Raw genomic sequence first — 19,054 nt, forward strand, 5'->3', positions numbered from 1 at the left:
ACAAAACCACTGACCCTCCGCTCGCTATGGGGATCGGGCAGCCACCTCGGCCGGGTTTGTACGCGCAGCGCTGGTCTTCAGCCGTAGACCGAGCCTAGAAACCTCCAAACCCCCCGCCTCAAGTGGGAGTTTGATGTCGTAATAACTTCAGACAGTCGCTGCTTTAATGACAGAAGGCACAGAGTTTTCACACGAGCGCCTCGAAGGTCCCAGTGGAGCACAGGTCCAAGACGCACGTGCACAGACAGACATTCAGACAGTTTTAATTTTAACCTTATACGCTTTGATACAGCCGCAGGACTAACACATTACTGGTCTCTAGCTTGTTTATGGCTGACTACATATGTTAGAGCGTGTTCTGCCAAAACTCATAGCTAAAATGAAAACCAGCCTTCAAACAGCACAAAACTTCATAAACCGAATAAACAAGACTTTGCAAATATTTTAAGACTTCCAAGCAAAGGCTACTTCCACAAATTTCAACATTTAAACTGGCAACAAAGCATTTCAAACATTTAAACAAATGACTGGCTAAAAAACGCTACCCCATCGTCATCATCATTTTAAACAGCTCATTTTTCTGTTCTCCTGCAACGTGCATGGCACTCAAATTATAACTAAACAAATGTACATATCCCTAGCTATTTAAAACAAAAAAAAAAGAATTGGAAACATTAAATTTAAATCTTTTTGCTTAACCCAAGACTAGAAAACTGTCAGCCCCGAAAATTAGTTTCGCAGAGCCTTAATGCATCTGAAAATGGCTTACTTGCTAAAACATGACAAGCAAATTCCGAAATAAAGGGAAACCCTTTTCCTCAACACGCACACTAATATTTTTCTTTCCTGAAGGTTGGATCACTTCCAGAGAACCTGAATTGACTTCAATGGAGCGATAATATATTTCTTACTAAGAACATGTAGACTGCCTCAGAATACAAGAAAATGGTTCAACTAAGAAAGGGCTTCACTCAGCTCTTCTAAAAATACCCAATGATCACACTAGAAAGTGATTTATTTTTTTTTAACAATTAGGGCTTGACTACACCAATGGCTAAATCTGCTGATACATGGATACGTATTATACTAAACAGGAATCAGACACTTTTTTTGGAATGACTGAAGAAAAAAAATTCAAACGCCCTGTAAATCCATGCTTTTAACTTCCAGCCATGCTTCCTAGTGAGTGTAAATACATTCTTATAAAGTTTAAGGGATTTCTTGAAGTGCTAGCAGGATTTTCTTTTTGAATTAACCAGAGGATACTTCTCAGTGTGGAGTATGGTGAAAATAAGAAAAGTCACAATATAAAAACACCATTTAGGACAGCAAAACCCAAATGGATACAACTTTAAGTGCTACTCCCAAACTGTAGAGGGTTTCCAAAATTAAAATGCTCCCTAAAATTTCATTTTCCAGCAGATGAAAAATAGCCAAACAACACACGGAGCCAAGGCAATGTAACAGAACACGTGTGCTCATCAGTATCACAAGCCAACCGTGCTCGCCAGGACTGCGCCGTGCTTTAGGAGACACCCATACTGCCGGGGAAAACTCACCCCACAAAGCAACGTCCTACCTTTAGCACCGCACACCTTGCATAAGCACTTCTCATGACAAGACCTGCAATGCTCTATCTGCCCAGGGCATGCAGCTCTGACAAGGAAAACACCACCAGTTCTTAGTAAAGGGCATAAAAAAGGATTTTCATACATGGTTGTAAACGTGCTCGGCTATATAAATTTATATAAACAAGAATCATTTAGGAAGTTATTAAGGAAGACTTGCCCAAATGAAATTGCAAGCGCATGACAAAGATCATGTCACCACTTAAGTTTACGCTATATACGGACAAATCCAAGCAGCCAAGACGGCATGAGTAACGCAATCACTACATACAGAAAGGTCGGCGTCAGCCTGGCTTAGCTATTACCTGGCCCGCCGCAGCCTGCAAAGATTCTGTCCGATAGCAAAGCTGGTGTAAGAAGTTCACAGCCCACCCTCACCTATTATAGATAGGTTTGTTCCTGTGGATAAGCTGCAGTTTACCGCCACCTTCGTAGTAACAACACAGGCGTTTGTGGAGTCATGCTATAAACTGGTTCAGCAAAACCACCTGGATTTTAACACCCTCCCAAAACAGCGGTAGGTTTTGACACAGTCCTTCCAGAGATGATGTTTGTAGGACCAATAAACCACTGTATTGACATGGCAGAGCCAATAAACCATGGCAGAGGATTTCTTTCCAGACAGAGAAGTTCACAGAGCTCCACCTGCAGCTTTTGTTCCGTGTCCCCGATGCGCCGAGAGCAGGGCCAGCTTAGGGGTCCCACCACCCCCATCGCCGCCACTCTGAAACCCGTCCCTGGAGTGGCTCCATCAAAAAAGTTCAGCCTTTTCCCCACCCCAAAGAGCTGCTGGCGTCTGGAAAAAGCACTTACAACCTCACGTAAGGTTGCATTTTCACAAAACTAAGGACACAAACATGCCTAACTTTATGAAACACGTCGCCCGATTCCAACGCGATTCTCCATCATGCATGGGCACTATCAGCAAATGTTTCTGATCGAAGGGCCGTGTTTTGTCCAACATAAAGGCAAAAACAGAAGGCAAGCACAAAACCTACGAACACAAAAGGAGCGCTTGCCTAAACAAAAAACTCCAAGCAAGCAGAGGCTGAAAATTAAAACAAAAGCCACTTAACGCTGCTATGCGGCCTTTCACCAGGAGATCCCAGGGCACTGAACTGGTCTGAAAAAAAAGCCCTCCTGGTAAGTATCAAATCACTGGTGCATGGGTAAATTTGTTAATCCATTTGCTAAGGTCACACAGTGGCAGAAATAGCAGATAATCCTGACACCAGCTTTCTGTCCTAATCGTTATGCGGACAGAAAATCTTCAGTGATGTCAGCTAAAAATAAATAGTTATCTGTTACATACAGGTATATTGGGTCAACCCAGAAAAGCAGAATTGCGGGTGTGGGGAGCGGAGGTGTGTCTCCGGGGATCCACCGCAGATCTAGACAAGCCCGTGAACATTCAGAGAGAGAATTTATAACCAAAAGTTATTCCATAATTCCCTCTCTTCAAGCAGTCGCCACGAAGGGACTGTATAGAGAAACTGCAGCTGTGCTCAAAAAAAGGTCTGAAAACCTTGAACCCACAGGATGTATTCCATTACTGTACAGGACACCAAAAGCCTCCCGTTCATTCTGTATCGAAATTAAAGCCGCGTTTTACAGATATCCTGTAAGCCACCGAAACTGGGGAAGTCTTCTAGTACCAGAGAGCGGACAGACACACAGCCACCGTTGTCGACACGCAGTCAAGAGAGCTGTGACAATTCCTACCAGCTTTAGTGCCATTTCATACTAAAGCATCCCGGTTACACCCACTATGGAGCTCTGACAATTCAGGACCGTTTTGGTGAATGCTTTTGTGTTGGTGTAAAACACACTGCAAGCACGGGTTTCTGAAGGGGTAAAAGCAAGACTATGAGCTGACAAAAGGAGAAAAACTTGTCTGACGAATTAGGAATACGGAACCAGACAGTGAGCTACATCGCATGCTACTAGCATTATTAAGATGTACTAAAAACAACAACATAACAACATCACTGGAGGCAGGGAAGGGTCGTCTTTCTGTTCCTCCTTAGGCAGGACTCAGAGCGGTTTCAATGGGGTTCTCCCCCAGATACGGCTGGATGACTACATCCACAGCCTCCGCGTGCCAAGTTTGCTCCTGCAGCCCGCCTCTACTGCATCCGTCTTGGTTACACTACACATACCCTGATTACAGGAATTTATAAACAGCAAGAGTAATTTAGAGGTGATCCACGAAACCATGGCTTCAGGAGAGACGAGGGTCACTATTATCATCTCGAGTGTTGGCAGTTTTGTGGTAAAGGGCTTATATCTGAAGCAAAAACCTTTTACTTTCTCAAAAGGCGCATCTTCCATTCTCTCCGTCCCAAGCACACCTGCTTCAGAGACAAAATACAAGCCTGCTATCCGTAGGTTTCACTGGGCAGCAAGGTACGAGAGCTTAGGATGAAATTATTCTCTTCCATTTATTTTCTCAGGTTCTGAACAAGAAGACACTGAATAAAAATGGCGTTTAAATACAGAGCAACAGAGCATTTCATATATTAACGCGGTTTCTAGATGTGAACTCTTTAAAGACGATCTTTCAACTCTGAAGTCACAATTCCGCACGCTCGGCTGTGCGGGACCGGACAAAGGCGCCTGCGCGCACGTACCAGCTCGCGGTCTCAAAGTGGTGTTTGTTCACCCAGAACAATGGGGCATGTGACTTGTCAACACTACCCACAATAAAAACAGTAAGATAAGGCTGCCACTGACTTCACCGCGACTGCTTTTGGTTTTCCTAATTTTGAGGCAAAAGGTCAATAAAAATTCATGGCATAAAATCCCATATTTTGAAAAGCCCAAAGCTAACCTCACGGCGCACGGAGGTTTTCACTCCAACTCCCTCAGCTTTTTGCATTTGCACTGAACGCACCGACCCCCCCCCACCCAAGCCTGCCTCTGACTTCGTCAAGAGTTCAATCGATGTTTTATGCTGAGAGCCAAGATTATTTTTATCAAATACAAACACTGCCAAAATTTGTCCGCTCCGTTTCCTGCCCTCCTCGCTCACCTCTGCTCCGTGCCCCGCTGCCAGCGGCACAGCCTGCAAAATGAGACTTCCTCAGCAGTCCGGCAGGTTTGGCTCCGCCACGGACCGGGGCTGCACCATCCCAACCCATCTAACCCCGAAACTGTCAACCCCCTCGAACCTAAGCGTTCACGCAGGCTACACAGGATCAAGTCCTACAAGCAAACTCAATAAAGTTAGGAGAAAGGGGAAGAAAGCGGAGAAAACATGGAGAACAGAAACAAAAAAGGCGTTGATTTGGTTTAAAGAACTGACAAAGGAACAGGTAGGGAGAACGCAAAAGGAAGTCCAAAATGATAAAAAGACAGAAGTCTAGGGGAAAAAAACACGTGGGGGGCAAGATTAGAAAAAAATTAAAATAAAGCCTTAGGAAGGAATAATATTAAAATTATTCAAACTGTCAGGACTGAGACAAAACACCCCGGTTTACTGCATTAACTCGCCACGTTCATGCTCCAGCGCGGACAAGGAAGCAGAGCCAAGCAGAGAGAGGGCACAACCGTACTGACCGTTGGAAGGGGTTAAGTTTGGAAAGAAAAAAAGCAGTATAATCTTGCACCACTCGTGTTTAATTACACAGAGGGGGGCTCGGGGGGTTATTTTAATCACACAGAACAGCAGTAGGCCCAACAGCACCAGACTAACAAATAAAAGTAGGCAGCAATAGGCACATTGCAGTTCTAAACTTTCACCATTTAGAGTAACGTTAATGCAAATGAAATCTGACTCATCTGATCTCTGAACAAGTGGTTTTTTTAGAAAAACAGTGCATTTCTTTCTTTTAACCTTGAAGAAAAAAAACCTCGGTTCCACAAGCGGCTAGTTACAAACCACAGCTGGGAAGGTGGGAGGCACATAAAGCACGCAAGTAAGATTTTTACATATTCTAGCACCGTCAAGGCAGCTTTCTGGAGCTCCTCGGTGATGTCCAACATACGCAAGCCTTGCTGCTGGCAGTCTCGGCGACTTAGGACAACGGAGAATCTCAGCCCACATAATGGACGTACTCTTAGCCATAGTCCGACTCTGCGTTTCACGTGCCCGCTGAGTCTCCCGTATGAAGTCATCCACAGCGCCAACGAGCGAGTCACAGCACATGAACACTGCTTTCCCCAGCTACTCCTGAAAGTTTCCATCCCTTTACCCTTCATATAATTGCTTTAAATTCTTCTTAGCATGTCGGTCAATACGCACAGGGTCTTCAAGTCCAGTGCGGTGCCCCAGGACATAGATACAAGCAAACAGCGTCTCGCCAACACAGGACCACGGCCGTGCTGAGCCCAGGGACAGGGACGACGAGAGGAGACCGACAGGAACGTTCAGTTTGGTGCTTCTACCGCCAGCCCACAGAACCACACAGGGGGCAGAGGCTTCATTTTTAAGACCTAAGTAATGCCCATGTGTTTTACCAGAAGGTAATAGACCGGGAAGGGCTGTGGTGCCCAGGCACCTCAACAGGATAACCGAACGGTCAAGGAGGCTTCTTGTCTGTTTTTAATGGCTCAGACTCTTAGAACTTCATTTCTAACGTATTTAGCGTGTACTACATGTGCTGTAAGGATCTTACAAAGGGCCTTGATGAAATAGAAATAAATAATCCATATCAAAATAACCTTGCGCGTGTAGACAACAGAGGAACCAACTAACACGGACTTTGCCAAGAGTAAGATAAACACATTGATATTCCTAATGTAATCAACAGCCATTCAGAATCTGCCCTGGAAGAGAGTCACAGAAATACAAAAACGTTTTTCTTACAACTCAAACAATTGTGACAAATATTTACTATCATGGTGAAAGCTGACAAAAAAAAAAAAAGGTTGGTTTCTATTAATCAGCTACATTTAGATATCCGTTCCTGCTATCAGATGAAGCTCTGCAGAACTGCTTAGTAGGCCATTTCATTGTATTTTTGCTTAAGTTTTATCGCAATTCAACATACTGAAGTTTCATATTCCTGCCTTTTTTCGTCTAGCAGAGCGCTAGAAATTTACAGTCTAAACAAGGCACACCAGATTGTGAAATTTAGTTGCGCATTTGAAATAAAGCGAAAACTCAGGTACCACGTCTGCATCAGCAAGACATCCGCGTTCTACAGGGAGTACGGACCCCGCTTCCCTAAACCCCGGATCAGCTGCGTTAGCTGTAAGAAACGGCTCATCCATCGCCATGCGAGATATGTTCCGAGCACAATATATTTGGCGTCAACATCAGTGGATGGTTCAATAACACCGTTCCTCATTTCCCTCCATCCACACCTGCGCTAACTTTGCTTTAAAAGCACATTAAAAAGTATGAAATCTGAATGCAGGTAACCCCAAAGCAAGGATGTTACAGACTCACAAGTATCATCGTGGCAAAAACCCAAAATTTTACAAAGCGCTTCCTAATTAAAATTTATCGCTAGGAGTCTGTATTTAGGAATGCATGTTTGTGTTAATACCCAAGCACAAATTTCTGCACTAGAGAAGAATGTTGACATCCATACAAAAATTAGCTGTGATTCATTGTTTAACAGTTGTCTTCCCTTTACAGAACACCGCAGACTGAAGGACATATGGCCAAACTGAAAGCACCAATACTTCCTTTAACCTAATATAGGACAAATAAACACACTTCAACAGCTTCTAAATCTTACACGTCCTACTTTTTTGACCCAGATCTCTTGTTATTTCCCCCATAGGTCTATGCAATATCAAACCTATTTTTTTCCCCACAAATTTAGACTTAACCTAAAAGAGGAAAAGTTCTCATCATTTCCAGAAGCTCAAAGGACCTGGAAGCTGGGGATGGGGGAGTGTCAGACAGCCTCATCTCAGTTAAGATCAATTGGTATTTTAAGGTAAAACTTCCAGCCACACTTAACGCTCTCCCAACTGCTGAAACTAATGGCAAAACTTCTCATTTGTTCCAAACAGGGCTGTAAGTTAGACCAATACCAATGATAAATGAAAAATAAGTAGATCTTTTTTTTTGCTATTTTTACAAGGCAAAAATGTATTTTCAGAAGTCAGGCTGACACCCGAGCATTAATCAGCCTGTCCAAAAAAACACCAAAGAGCTACAAAACCTGTTACTCCTCTCCTCGGCCAGCCTGGAGAACTCCTTCCAGGAAACCAAACTGCCTCATCTTTGCCTGGTACTTTCAGGGAACCATCAGGGGACTGAAGTTCACCTCGCATGTGCTTGCAATCAGAGGAATTCCCAGCTCGGGGTTTGTCGGCAATAGGTCACCCACGTGAAGAGCTCGAACTTTTAACACTGCTCATGTCAAATGGATGCAACTTTTACGATAGGTTATATTTAGGGCTCTAAACCTTAACAATTTCTGCGGTTTTGGCATGGGGCACAGTATTTAGCATGACGTTTTCATGAATAGTAAATATTTGACCCTAACTCATCATGCTGGAAAAACGCTCCGGCGAATAGGCCGTACAGAGCTCTTCCCTGCACGCTCTGGAGTCGCTGCCAGCAGGCACGTAGCTGCCGACAGAAGAGGAAAGTTTCCAGAGCCACTCTCACAGTCCTAATTCATAAAAACCCACCGTCGACCTGACGTCAGGGAGGGTTCGGTGGGAGCTCTGCACGCAGCCGGGGAAGCGACGGAATCATTCCCCAAACCCCGCAACGGGTTAAGAGCAGCACTAGCATTAGCTGCAGAGACAGCTGCTTGCCTGCCCTGCCGGGTTGGCAGAACCATCGCCCCGCCGGGGGGGAAGGCAGGCCTACTACTCACACCACACCAGCTAAGCTCCTCGTAACGCACCTCCAGCGATCTGAAATAACACTCAGTGTGTTTGCATATGGCACATGGCTGCAGAGAGCGTCTCTGCGATACACGTTGAGCGGAGATTGAACTGAATCTCAGGTCATAAAAGGAAACAACAAAAAAAAAAAAAACCAAAACTGTTTTTCCTCTGGATGACTCTGATTTTTTTACTGCTAGACATTACTAATAAACAAGATTGCTCCTTTGCAACATGGAGACTTAAGAATTACAACAATAAACGCAAGTCAGAGTACACCACATAGCCTTTTACTAATGCTGCTCCCGGAAAGAAACAGAAACTACACCCTCACGGGAGTTTGCAAAAGCCAGCAAACCACTTGCAAGACTTGATTTTTAGAAACGCTAAGCTCACACAGAGGCTGCCAACTGCACACGCAACTGCGGGGACTCAGCATCTTCGAAAATATGACTATTAATATCTTACTTTACAGGTGCAGATGCCAGTTTATACTCTTAGGAAGAGCCACGCTTGCACCAAGCCGAACTACAGCACAAACCCCGCTCCCACCACGCCGTGCAGCTCTCGGAGCTATGCGGGGCACCGCGAAGGGCCGCACGTGGGCACTGAACCAGCTCAGGTTGACGCCTGGCCTGCTCGCGTTACTCATCCTGAAGCAAGGACCGATTAGTCTGATGGCATACTGAGGTATGTCGCTGCTAGTATTCAAGGTAACTTGTTTAGAAGGGCCTTGGTGTCTTTAGGTCACACTGAATTATGCCACGTACACTTAGAGCCAAAAACTGAGAGGGGACTCTCTGAAAGCCGCCGCTTATGCTGGCTGAGAAAATCCTCAAAACTCCTCCACATCACTTCAGTGGTTCTTTCAGTAGGTTTTTCAGAAAGCTGCACCAATTCACCAACCCTTTTTACTGTTATTTCTACAGGTAAGAAAATATTCTCAGAAGTCTTTCTAGCCATCAGCCCATCCGAGAAAGCGGGAGCAGGGGTAAGCTGCAACACCTGCAGTTTCACGCCTTGGCTAGCCAAGCCTGCTAGATCCTACACACCCGACCAGTGCCTGCATTTTCCCCTGCGGTTACACATCCTCCGGCTTGGAATGACCGCTTATTTCTTATCAAGGAAAAATTTCTTTAACTCTCCTTAGTGATAGAAAAAGGACAGTCTAAAGGATGTCGCAAAAATACACGTGGTGAAGCATTAAAAACTAATGTTTCGGAGGGTAACCCGGGTTACGGTTCTATAGATCCTCCAGAACTGAAGGAAAACTCATCTTCCGGCTCAAATGCGGCCATTAAGACTCCAGGGTGCTTTGTATAAACAATTTCAGCTTTGTTTTCGTTTTCGAGAAGGAAGAAAAGGGCCCTCTCGTCTTGGATTAGATACCACAAGGCAGAACCCGAACGAGGAGAAGTTGTTCACAGTTTTCACACAAACTGGCAGAGTGATTTCTAGACCAGACTTCTGTACTTTTTCACTCAACCTCACAAAGTGACAACTACGCTGCCTCGTCTTTGCTACTTTTTACCTCAAGTTAGCTAATTCAATTTTGCAAAATTAAAAGAAAGCCAACATATTCCCCTGCAATTCCACCTGAAAAGATACTTCCTATTCCTCGTTTCACTGTCATACTTTATCTTGGAGGAAACCAACCACGAGGTGAATAAAGCCGTCTCTATCGAGTCTGCTTGGGATCACTGGATGAACCTTTTTCTAGTCAGGTCACTCTTGCCATTAAGCTACTTTAGAGAAATTAAGACCGTCTAACCCCATACTGCAGCGCTTCAAGCGCTGAACGCGTTTGGGAGAAGGGTAGCTATATCAATAGCGGGAACATAGGAACTCTCTCGTCATCGCCTGCTAACTCGGAGGTATTACAGGAACACTGCAACGCAACTCCAAAACACTGGAAAGAGCTGTCAGTCATCGCTCCTAATGGAAAACTTCTGACACTTCTTCACCTAATGCAAACACTTAAATTTATATTTAAAAACAAGCATGCAATGGGTATATTCTCGCAGCAGTTGCTTTTTGTAGGAGCCGAACAGGCATAATTACAGAGCGCGCGTATGCACTTTCACTTCTCTCCCAACCTGCAGCTACTTGCATGAGCTGATGTTTAGGGCTTCAAATGTACAGTCATTATCACACCCTATACTCCCTGCGCATACACATGCGCAAACACACCCTCTAAGGATGGTCAGTGCACCTAACAGTACCACAGGTCTCAATGTAAACACCACCAATTGGATTAAAAAAAAAAAAAGTTTGTACTTCGGTATGACACATCTCGGTATCACGATAACTGCGCTATAGACGCAACACACCCTGTCCTCTCCTCTCCGAAGCGGAGACTGGACCACTTTACGGCCTCCCTATCCAGTTCAGAAGGGGGAAGAGCCAGCAGCAGGTTTGGGTCTGGCTCTTCTCCACTCACCAGCAGCATCCTCTGCAGCAAGGCGTCAAAATTCCCGCAGGCACCACGATCCCAAATGGCTGCGGGTCCAAGGCGGGACAGAAGAGACAGGCAAAGCATGCAAAAACTCGGGGGGAAGGGCAGCTGTCTCTTGGGGCTCTAGACGAGCAGAGAAACAGGATTAGCAAGAGAAAGGTGTCACGCCTGCCACTGCCTCATCCTTCCCCAAAACACTCAACAGCGCTGCCATACCAAAAAAGCATCGTGAAAGATTCATGTCCTATTGCCCCACCACTAACACAAAACACGCTTCGCTTCTGCAAGCAACCTCACAGACATCTGCGGAGCTTATTCAAGCGAACTAGACCACTGATGTTCGCAAAGTTGTGTGTGTTTCTTTACAGGACTTCCTGACTTCTGCACGATTACATCCTTGTAGGATGTGGGTCTTTACTGCCACTACAAAATTTATAACAGCAAACACATTCTGACTCAAATGTGAAGCCCAGGGTAAATTAAATTCCAGAACCAAAATCAAGTTAGGTAAAATAACTCCGTTTGCTTCACGTTATTCAGATCTGGTTTTCCTAACTAAAAAATATTACCTGAAAATGACATTATAAACAATTTTGACCATTTCCCCTAATCCATCCAGAGCCTCTTTATGCTTCAGGCCGTGGCGCTTTTTAGCATCAAACTCTTTTATGATGCGAAAACGACTATGAAGTGCTGCTGTTGGGTACTTAGTGCTCATGCCATGCCTTGCAACTTCAAAGCGTTACACAAACATCAATAATTACCATATATAGAGTAACACTGCAAGAAGTATCCATATAAAAAAAAAACCTCACAGGGAAAAAAAAGAGTCATAACTACCTGTTTGAAGGGGGCAAAAAAACCTTAAGCAACAGCATCTCCTGTAATTATTGCATGCTTTATGCTACACACACGCATTATGGCTGCACACGTTTACACGAACAAAAAATCATAGACTCCTGCACAGCCTTAAAAAAAAAAGAAAAAGCCCAAAAAGCCAAGCCCCAACAGCTTTCATATATTTAAATTACATTTCCTTCCCCTTTCCTCGTGGGGTGAGAGCTGAGCATTTTCCAGGTGTTCTCAGTAACAGTTTGGGAGCCATGCCACCGAGCTCCCAAGGCACGGTACCACATGAACCCTGGTCTCGTGGAGGCAAACCCACCTTCTGCTGAGAAAAACTTACGGCAGTGACAGCTCGGGTGATCTTAGGTAAGTAACGCGCTACCTTGTGTTCCATTAGATCTTAGGCAAAAGCAAAGAGAAAAAAAAAAATCACTACAAGAAACCACAGAAAGTTTGCTACGATCATTTACACCTGCACCCTAAGCACCACCACCACAGCAGCGCGGCCCTTCTTTTTCTGTAGTTAAGAGGAAAAAAGTGTTCACACGCTCATCCACGAGCACGTACCCACTCACTTAAATTCAAGAGAGTTGGCAGGATCGGTCCTCGAGGGTTAACCCGCGTTAGTCCAAGGGAAGGCCCCAAATCCAAGCCCGAGCCTCAAGCGTATGAGCCTTCAGGAGCAAGACGAGGGCCCAAAACCTCCCAGCGCGCCCGAAAGCCGGGGCACGGCTCAAAACCCAAACGTCGTCTTTGCAAATGGTGCCCTCTCTCTCAGAGGGGCACAAACCAGAGCCCCGGTGAGCGCCCAAAGGCCAGAGCCCGCAGCGCCGAAGGACCTCGCTCATCGGGCTCAGCGTCCTCAGACATTTGTTTTAGCACCACACGACAGGAAAGAGAATCAAGACAAGCCCAGAACATTTTTTTCCCCCCCCTCCGCCTCACGCCACAAAGACTTTGTTCTCCTGATCGTGCCTCTCCGCTTGAATAATAAAGAAGTGATACGTTTTGTGATTCCCCCACCCCACCCCCAATAAATCAGGAGGAATTTGATTTACACAGACAGGAAAAACGAGGAAGTCGAGCACACTGGAGAGTAGTAAAAACTTCACCAGCAAACTTCACTTTCCTACACGGCGACCTGCAAACCAAACTTTCCTCCAGACTCACGTGTCATCTGCAGCAACAAGCCTCTGCCATAAAGCACATATAAAGTTTGCTCTTCAGGGGATAAAGCAAAAGACGAGCAAGGGGAGACTTTTATTCTCTCAAGCTGCCTAAAAAGGAAATTGGGTGATGAAAGATTAAATTCACCTGGAACAACACGGTAAATTTAACCCTTTCGGGGAAAGATGGGGTGTACAACAATAATAACAAGCCACATGTCGTCCTATTGCAAGACCTATATGGAGGAAACGTATACGTTGCATCAACCGTGCAAGCCTGTCTAGAAGATGCAATGCACAATTTGCACGGGGGGGTGTTCGGACCAGGATGGGAGAACCGTTGTAAAATGCAAAATAAAAACCAAAAACAAGCAAAAAAAATAAAATAAAAGAGCTTATTTTACCCACACACCCCCCTCCCCGAAGCGGGCCCGCTCCCCGCCACCGCGGGGTATTTCACGTTCCACCCGGGACTTTTTGCAGGAAAAGTGATCGATAACTTGGGTGCTTCGTCCTGGGTGTCCCCCCCACCCCCACCCCCGGAAAAGGGGGGCGGCCGCCCCTCCCCCGCTCGCCGGAGTTCGCCCCCGGCCCGGCCCCCCCCCCCCCTCCGCTTTCCCCTCCCCCCCCCAAGTAAATACGCGGGGAGGGGGAGGGGAGGGCGATTTTCCACACAAATCGGGCTAAAAATAGGCCGCTCGCCATGGCTCCCGTGTGCCACCCGCTGCCGCCCCCCCCCCCAAATAAACCCCTTTTTAAAGAAAAAAAAATTAAAAAATTTAAGCCGGGTGGGGGGAGGGGAGGCCAGCGGCGCGGAGGGGGGAGGGGAAAGGGGGTGCTGTTTGCTTAAAAACAGAAAAAAAACCCACACACACACCCCCAAGCCAGACCCACGGGAGCCCCCCCACACCCCCCACACCCGATAATTAATAAAAAAAAAAGGAGGGGGTGGCCGCCCATCCCCCGCCCGCCTCCAACCGCCACAGAGACAAACAGGGCCCCCCCCCCCCACACACACCCCCAAACACCCCCCTCACACCCCCGGGGGTCCCCCCCCGGGTCCCCCCCGGCCCCTTCCCGCCCCCGGTCCTTACCTTGCGGGCGGCGGCGGCGGAGCGGCGGCTCCCCCTTCCCCGGGAACGGAGCACACGGAATTCACCCTTGTTTGCCTCTCCTCCCGGTGTTGGGGGGGGGGGCTGTTGTTTTTGGGGGTTGTTGGGGTTTTTTTTATACAGCCATATATATATACACACACATCTGCCTGTGCGCGCGCGTGTGTGTGTGTACACACGTATATGTGTCGGTAATATATATATATATTTTTTTTTTTTAGGTGTCCACAGCAAGGAGAGGGGAAAAAAAAAAACCGGGGGGAAGGAAAAAAAAAATACACCACACACACACACACAGGAGGAGGAAGAAAAAAAAATAACCAGCGCGTAGTGCTGTGATATTCAATTATATCCCGAGCCAGGGGGAGGGGGAGGGTGGGGAGGGGGGGGGTGAGAGATTAAGTCCCGAGGAAGGAGGGGTAAAAAAAAAAAAAAAAAAAAAAAAAGTAATATCAGTGTGTGTGTGATTTAGATTGAGGAGGAATTGAGGCAGAATGTAAAAGCTGTTACTAAGGGAAGGAGCCAAGCGGCTCGGAGCAGCCAGCGGCCCGCAGACACTCGGCGCGGGAGCGGGTGGCCAGCCGCACGGAAATGGGCGCCGCCGAGCGCCGCCGCGGGAAGGGAGGGAAGGGAGAGGGGAAGGAGCCGGGAGGCGAGGCCAGGCGAGGAGGAGCGGGGCCGGCCCGCCGCGGCCGACCGGTGCCGCAAAGCCGGGGTCGGCGGCTCGGGGGGTGCCCCCTCCTCCCCGCCTCCCCCCCCCACCCCCGGCTCCTCGCGTCCCCCTCGCCCCGCACGCCCCCGCCTTCTCGCCGGGCGGGCGCGGCGGCGGCGGCGGCGGAGGAGGAGGAGGAGGAGGCGGCCTGCCTGTGAGGGGAGGCGGCGGCGGGGAGGCCGCTGAGGGGCCGGAGGGGAGGCCGAAGAACGGGAGGCTGCCCCGGGGCGTGAGGGGAGGATGAAGAAGAGGAGGCCAGGCCGGGGCCTGAGGGGAGGATGAAGATGGGGAGGATGAAGAAGGGGAGGCCAAAAGAAGAGGAGGCCAGCCTGGGGCCATAGGGGAGGATGAAGAAGAGGAGGCCAGGCTGGGGCCTGAAGGGAGGATGAAGAAGGGGAGGATGAAGAAGGGGAGGATGAAGAAGGGGAGGCCGCCCTGGGGCCATAGGGGAGGATGAGGAAGAGGAGGATGAAGATGGGGAGGCTGGCCCAGGGTGCTGGCACCCTGAGGGAACCAGGGTGCGGAGGACCAGGGAAAGGGCCATCGGGTACGGCGTGTGGCATGAAACAGTCCTGGAAGTTTAGTTTTTGTGGGGTGGTTTTTGTTTGTTGTTTGTTTTTTGCTGTGGGTTTGTTTTTTTTTTTTTAGGAAAAACATTAATTGTTGCAGAATTTAACAGGGTGGTTTTCTTCTTTTTCTGTAGCGTGCAGTGGGGCCCAGCGGCGTTGGGGACCCGGGCCCATGCGGGGTTCGGCACAGCTTCGCTCTTATACCTGGTTCCGTTACTGTGTCCGCCCTATAATTTTATTTAACAAAAATAATCCTCCACGGCAACAATATTGCACCCTGCCTGGGTGCCGTGCATTATTTACAATCAAAATGCTACTTACCGCTTATATCGCGGGTTTGTATTTTTTTTTTTTAAAGCCAGCTTTGTTAGTCGAAACCACATCCATCGCTAGGCAGTCCTTTCCATCTTAACATGTTTTTGCAATAGCGTTTCGCCCTCTGGGGCGTTGCTGCAGCGCTCTCGTGTCCGGCCATCGGCACTTGCGCAGAGTCCCGACGAGCACAAACCACGCGCGGATCTGACGGCGACATCAGGGGTCATTCCTGCTGGTGCCGAAGGCCCTCCGCGGCCGCGAGCCTGGTGCTGCCCGGGCGGCGCCTCCGCATCACCGCGCCTCCGCGGAGCTTGCTTTTACTGCGGCTGGCGAAACGGGAAAGTAGAGAGATGGGCCACAAATGTAACTCTCATATTCCTTCTTTTTTTGTGAACAGAGCTGAGCGTTGCTGGAGAATTACCCTAGTCCGAAGGCGGTACTGCTGGGGTTAAAGGTGGATTTTACTTTCGGGCTAAGGACTGGGACATACCGTAGGCAGATTTCACCTCCCTGAGCTTCATCTCAGGAGCAGATGGGGCTCTGCAAAGCCTCGAGGAAAGCGGACGGGTGGGCCTCTGGGTGTAGGATCACCTCACAGCACTCATTTTTTTCAGGGTGAGGCCCATGTGCTTTTCCTTCTTTTACAAATAATTAGAATACTTGGAGAAAACAGTTTGGGTTTTTTCATTTCATTTAATTCTGAGAAAGCCCTGGGCCTTCAGTCCATTTGCTTGAACAGACCTGAGTTATACGAGGAAAGCAAAGTCCCCGTAGAGAGCCAGGGAGTGTATTTGTGACTGCAAACCACTTGGATGTTCAAACATTTATTTCTGTAACGATTTTGATGGCCTAAGTGGGCAACCTTTGCTTCTCAGTAATGGTGCGTGGGCTGTTTGCTTTAGGTATGTAAAGAAGGAATGGTTTTTGAAGACCATATCCAGTCCAGTTCCAAAATTTGACCACTTTGCTGAAAGGTGGGACATTTAAAAGGGGGGGAAAAAGGTGGCAAGGGACTCGTTAACACCTTCCTACGTCCTAATCTTAGATCTGTCCATGCTTCCGAAGTTTAACCTCTTGATACTCCAAATGATTTATTTCCCAGGTAAAAGAAGATAAGCAGGAACAGTGGGTGGAGGAGGGGTGACCGGGAGTGTGCACGAAGCCTAAGGCAGGAGGAAAGAAGATAAGGGACCCCTTGCAGGGGTCTGGGGGACACCAGAAGGGTATGGGAGGAGCTGCGAGAAGCCCGTGAAGGAGGGGCGGGAGGTGTCACGTTCAGAAAGATCGTGTGAGAAACGGAGGAGGGGAAAAAAACCCTCAAGTGTGCGATGTTTGGCCCACAGGAGCTACGAACACTGTCGTCCCATCCATCCACTCAGCGGTAGCAGCAGCAGGGTGCTGAACTGAAGTCATCTGGCTGAAGGTGTCCGTGGTCTAGTGTTCTCCAAACGTTCAGTCGCCGCTCTGGGGTGCCAGGCTCTCGTTTTTAACGCGGTGATGTACTCAGCTGGGTGATTACCCGAGTGTACGTCCTGCTCTGCAGAACCTACAAAGTGCATTCTGGCAGATTTACGCTTTAATAATTCCACCCCGTCCGTTTCATCCTGGTTTCCCTTTCTTGACGAAGGCGAACGCCTCACAGGGCTGCACAAAGGCCTTCCCTTCCGTGAGGAGCTTTAGACTTTGTAGGTCTGTCGCCCAGAGACGCAGCTGGGCTCAGAGTTACCGGGACCGCTTCCAGAGCATTCAGGAAGGAGGTTCTGGCTGTCGGAGGTTTCCAAGAACGGATGTTGGGTAACACGGGGCAGTTGAGCAGGTTGTGGTTTATGGCGGGTTGTTCAGCGAGCGAGCCGGGCTTAGGGAGTTGGCTTTGCCTTCAGCCGGTAGAGGCACTTTTAAACAATAACCATTGTTACGTTTCCTTTCCCAAAGTCTTCTAGTAGCGAGAAAGCCGGAACAAAACCCTAACTTTCTGGATGTAGAACTGGACCGGACCTGAGGTCTTGGTTCATTCACGTGTTTGGATGAAAGCGTGTCTTCAAAGTGCTTCAGGAACACGGCTGCTCACGTCCCGTGGCTCCGTCCCCACATCTACCAGAAAGTCTTCTCATGGCCGTATTTGTAAGACGCATCCTTAAAATAGTTGAAATGACTTGTAACAGCGAGAGCTCACCCTACCAAGCGCGTATAAGCAAATATTTGCAATAACTGGACCGGTGTTTGCACAGCACCAAGCACACTGCCCGGACTCCGTAAATAATACCTGGCACTCACAGAGCGGTTTCCATTTTCAAAGCGCTGTAGTCGCAACCCCTGACACCTGTATGGCCTTTTACATCTTTACAAGAATTAATTAATCCTCGCAGCGTCCACACAGAGATAGGTATGCGCTGCAATAGGAACAATAACAACAATTAATAATTCATGCGTTCTACTCAAAAATCTTCAGGGATTAAAATGCATCTGTAATGTCTTTTTTATTAACATTTTCCAGCAAATAATAAAAGCCACGGTATCGTGTTAAATCTGTACAATATCTATCCATAAATCTCTTGCAGATTGGGGCGAGACTGAAGGCCCAGGGAGATGTCGGTACATCAGTCGCAATTAGATGACTGACTTCAGACAAGCAAGTTCAAGCCCAGTCCCCCGCGCAATCTAGGTGCCGGAACAAAACTTGCCACGCGTGGCAATAAATACCGGCGAACCAGGAGGGTTCTTTGTTCGGTTTTAGCTCTCCTTTATGCGAAGGCTCCCCCAGTTAACGGCGTGCGATGCGGGACCCCGTCCTCCGCAAACACAGCAGCAGGGAAATGCAAGCGCTTGCTGGGTGAGAAACAGCAGTGACTCAGCACCACGTTGTGCAACAGGGAGAGCAGGGACAAGTCTGGCCAACGCAGGGCAAACCCTTTCCCTCGTAAAAATTACCATACTGCCTTTGATATGCAGGCAAGCCCCAGTTAAACTTGATATTTAAATAAGCGGGACTTAAACCCTCTTGACTTCAATAGAAGGACGGGCAGGCTCCCGCCGGGGGAGCGCCCTGGCTCCGGGCTTGCCGGGGCGGAGGAGGGACCGGTGCTGGGGTCGGGCACCTCACACAGATCCCCCGGTTCCCCACAAAGGTGCTTTTTTTTTGGTTTGCATCCCTAAGTGGATTAACGTAAACCGTGAAGGCACTTTAGTCCTAATAATGCTGCCACGCCAGAAAAAACGAGGAAAGAGAGAGGTACACCCACACCCTAGCAACTTCCCCGTGCCTTCCCCGCGTCTGCGAGCTCCGAATCGGGAGCACTGAACAGCGAAGGCCAGTGGCTTTCCTACTCTAAGGCTTATTTTTCCCTTTGTGAGGAAAAATGTCAACTGATGTGAGGAAGATGTCAACTTAAAAAAAAAAAAAAAAGCTTTAAATTATTTGTCTTTGTATCGAGAAAGGAAATGGAAGTTTGCCAGTTT

General features: G+C 47.9%; 1 protein-coding gene across 3 annotated transcripts in view; it reads right to left on the reverse strand.

The window, feature by feature from the left end:
- Positions 1–14,729, reverse strand: part of TBL1XR1 (TBL1X/Y related 1) — a 119,142-nt gene extending 104,413 nt beyond the window's left edge. For 2 of the 3 annotated variants that reach the window (XM_064458027.1, XM_064458029.1), the window contains exon 1: positions 13,985–14,729. The gene's annotated coding sequence lies outside the window, so the exon portion shown is untranslated. The remainder of the gene's footprint in view (positions 1–13,984) is intronic. The other variant, XM_064458031.1, reaches the window with a different exon arrangement.
- Between the last annotated feature and the right edge of the window lie 4,325 nt (positions 14,730–19,054).

This window comes from Phalacrocorax carbo, chromosome 7, assembly GCF_963921805.1.
Source record: "Phalacrocorax carbo chromosome 7, bPhaCar2.1, whole genome shotgun sequence".
NCBI lineage: Eukaryota > Metazoa > Chordata > Aves > Suliformes > Phalacrocoracidae > Phalacrocorax > Phalacrocorax carbo.